At 40.3% G+C, this 4,142-nt stretch overlaps 1 pseudogene; it reads left to right on the forward strand.

Annotated features, from left to right (window-relative positions):
- Positions 1 to 869: 869 nt before the first annotated feature.
- Positions 870 to 3,902, forward strand: LOC125594911 (annotated as a pseudogene).
- Positions 3,903 to 4,142: the final 240 nt, after the last annotated feature.

Raw genomic sequence — 4,142 nt, forward strand, 5'->3', positions numbered from 1 at the left:
TAACAGAAATTAATGAATAAAAAAACCCTTCTCCATATATTGAAAATCACAATTAAAACTTTTTTGTCCCCATCAAAATCCCCCCCCGCCAAGACAACTTACTGACACCTATACAGTATAATACTTTTACTTTGCTTAGCATTGTAGTGATGATAACTTATTCAGGTGTGAATTACCACATGACTAAAGCCTATATTATTGCCATTCTTCAAGGATGATATTTGACTTTCGGCTTGTTTAAATGTCCCGTTCAATGCATTACTGAGTTGATTCTTACTTCATTCTTAGAAGATAGATCTATTTGCAATGTACTGTCAAATATAAGCACCATCTTGTTATTCTTATACTAAGGCAATCCAATTGACATGTTTAAGAACTCTGGTATTCGGCACTTATGAATTTATTTATAAATTAAAAAGTACCAACGTTAAACATGGATTGGAAACACGATTTTAGACGCAATAAACTTTCTTTAAAACAATAAATAAACATGGACACGAGGACCCCACTACTCTCGCCTACCTTATTGCCAGGCTGTTATTTTCGCACTCCTAAATATTTTATTTCAAAAATATGTCACTGTAATTACACGTGTAACTTTATATGTCGTCTAATGTAAATCACGTTCCATTTTTCATATTTGTCAGAAAAAGAGCAGAACCGCACGATTAAGTGGCGAGTCTACAGCCGTCCGATCTAAAGAAAACTCCCCGGTTTCCGCTCACTTATTACTCTGTAACGACTGCCACGTCACTATAAATAATAGACTTGTTACCGGTCTCTCCGGTACTCCCTCTATTGACTATTCTACGTTAACTCTTTTTCACATGCTAGATTTTTTTTTTTCCTGTCTGATAAATCTTCTTTTGCGTTTGTATATAATAAGACCAAAGCTCCTTCTTAAGTGAAGCGTCTGTCTCCTCGTGTTCCATTTCAGGATTATCCCGATAAAGTTTGTTTCTTTCTTCTTTCATTCTTAGAGTGAGTTTCTTCTCCCTTCCTCTCTCTCTCTCTCTTTCTAATTAGCAGCACACAAGTTTATATATTTGTATGAAATCGAAGTTTCATTGATTCTTGAGCTGTTTCGATATTTTCTTAGATCCGTTTCTCATGGGGATTGTAATGATTCATCCTCGTGAGAGTGCATGTATTTAAGAACCGTTATGTACTGTATTATTCATCTTTTGAATTTGCAGGAAAAGCGTGAGGAAGACGAAACTAGCCTCCACACCTTTCTTCTGCTCTGTTTTTATTTTTATTTTCTTGCTAAAACAACAATGGGCGTGAAAGTAGCAACGACCTCAACCTTCCATCACTTGGTGTCTCAAACCCTAGTTTCCTCCGCCGCTTCTTCTCCTTCAAAACGACGTAGCTTCGGACACGAGGTACGGTCTCTCTCCTGCCGCTCCCTCATGCAGAGCCCTCCTCCTTCTTCACCTCTCTTCGGCTCTCTCCGCCACTCCAAGTCGTCACGCGAGCTCTTGAAATCATCGACACCGACCAAAACTCAGCTCATTCGCCGAGCTTTCACCGGAAGCGTCGACCCTTTCTCAGAGGAAGAGTTCTCCCAAAAGATGCAAGAGCTGTCTCTCAAGTTCCAATCCCCCAACGAAGAGGAAAACAGTTTCGGTCTAGACAGATCATCCACTTCGGTGGAACCCCCGTGGCCCGAGATGGTGCAAATGTCAACCATCGAGAGGAAAGCGAACAGCGTCGACCTCCCCATCTCTCTCCGCATCATTAAAAGAAAGCTACGGATGGAGGAAGGAGTTGTTATGAAACAAGTCGGTGAATCAGCTGTTAAAGAGCCTTCTCCTCTATGGTGTTTATGATTCGCGAGCTGCAAAGCTTCACGCTGCACATGAGAGAGCTTCTCCTCTTCGAAGACCTCCAAGGGATCCTCCTCCGCGTCAGAAAAGAGATGCATGCGTCGTTCGTGTGGCTGTTCCAGCAAGTCTTCTCCGCGACTCCGACCTTGATGGTCTCTGTGATGATCCTCCTCGCTAACTTCACTGTTTACTCTATAGGAAGCAGCAACTCCGCTTTAGCCGCCGCCGCTGCCACGCCTCCGGCGGCCACCACCGTCTCTTTCAGGTTTGTCTTTTTTTCTTTTTTTGAACTAGCATGAGGTGCTGGCCAAAGTATCATTTAATATTAGTTTCGTCTCAACGGTCACTCGAACTGGGGATCTCTGACACAATAGTCTAGATCATTTTCAGTTGAGCTAATGATCTCTGGTCTCTTTCAGGTTCGACCAGATGGAGATAAGTAAGTCACATGAGAAGTTCGACTCCTCGGCGATTAAGACATTTTCTGTTTCTTCTCCCAACGGGAAGACATCTTTTGTCGGCGGAGGAGGAAGCGGCGGGAACAACGTCCCTCCCGTGCAGAGCGGGACAGACGGAGATGGCTCTGATCAGTTCAGAACACCATCTCAGTTCTCATCATCGTCTCTCGGCGCAACCGCGGATTCAGAGGTTTCTGTGTCGGGGCAGGAAGAAAGTAGATTGTGGAACTCGATCATGGAGGAGTCGGAGAAGATGGAGGCGTTGGATCACGACACGATGAAGCAGATGGTAGCTCCCGTGGAGGCACGAGTAGAAGCGGAAGAGTCGATGGATTACTTCAAGACGGAGCTTTTCTACCAAACGGGTCTGTCTCAGCAGCCTGATAACGTTCTCCTTCTTGCTAATTACGCTCAGTTCCTCTACCTAATCATACATGATTACGACAGGTAATTAACATCTGACTATCGTATTATAATGATCTTGCTATGTAAAGTATATTATCTTTGATTTTGTTTAGATCATGTGATTAGATAGCTTAGATTTGGTTTAGGACTTAAGTTAGATATTTAAAGTCAGAAGTGATAGATTAATTAAGTGATTGCCATAATCGTCACCATAAGAACCAATCCGATAGGCTTAACAATGAGTGAACCAGTTCCTACTTTGCCACTTAAGAGAAAGAAGACAACTAAGTAGATAAAAATCTACATCTCCATTTTCAGAATAAATTAGAGAATAAAATAAAAATGATGCAATCTTGTTTTCTTTCCCAAAGGTTTTTGTATTTTAGCTTTGAGTCTTTTTGGGTTTGGATTCCCAACAAATAAATTAAAAAGCTTGGTTGATAGTGGAGTATGTGGTGGATTACTTCTCCCAAAACCAAAATACTAAAACTTAAAACCACAAAGGTTTTGTTACAAGTTTTGCCCTCACATGTTGCTTTTCATACCTCTGTTACATTACTCATTCATCCACTATAAAGGAGCCCATGTTTTTGCATTTGGCTACATAAAGCAAATAGTATTGTTAGGTAATAATTCGCTAAAATGTCAATTTGCTTGCGAATAGGTCAAATACTATTTAAAACATTTTTAGATATTTTGGTGATAGGGTCTCCAGACAGTGGTTTGACATTTTAGACATGACTATAATTCAATGTAGGTTCCATTTTAGACAATTTTCATTTGATGTATCTGTCCACATTTAACCAGAACCCAATTCACATACGTTTTCACTTACCCTTTTGGCCTTATTCAACTTCATATCTTATCTATAATGAACAAAACCAGAATTGTGTTGGATATTTGTCTCGCTCTAACGTGGCTTCTTCTTCTACTTCTCTTTTTTCTTATCTGTAATCAGAGCTGAGAAGTATTTCAAGAGGGCGGCAAAAGCAGAGCCAGCGGACGCGGAGGCGCTGAGTAAATACGCGACCTTCTTGTGGAAGGCAAGGAACGATATATGGAGAGCAGAGGAAACGTTCTTGGAAGCAATCTCTGCTGATCCAACGAACTCATTTTACTCTGCCAACTACGCACATTTCCTTTGGAACACCGGTGGTGACGAGACGTGTTTCCCTCTCGACGCTCCACCACAACAGAACACAACCTAAAACAAAGAAGAAAAGAGTGATAACAATTGTCCAAGTGTACAGCGTGTTTCTTTTTAATACAATTCATGTCATGTGGCAACTTTTTGTTCTGTAAAACAAACAAGACTTGTTTATATATACACAAGATTTTGCAACGGGTTTTGTGTGATGTTTTAATTTAATAAAAACTATAAAATAATAAATAATTTTATTATAGTTTTATGATTGTTTTTTGCATATGTTGTTTGAGATTTATTTTATAA

This window comes from Brassica napus, assembly GCF_020379485.1.
Source record: "Brassica napus cultivar Da-Ae chromosome C5 unlocalized genomic scaffold, Da-Ae chrC05_Random_9, whole genome shotgun sequence".
Lineage (NCBI taxonomy): Eukaryota > Viridiplantae > Streptophyta > Magnoliopsida > Brassicales > Brassicaceae > Brassica > Brassica napus.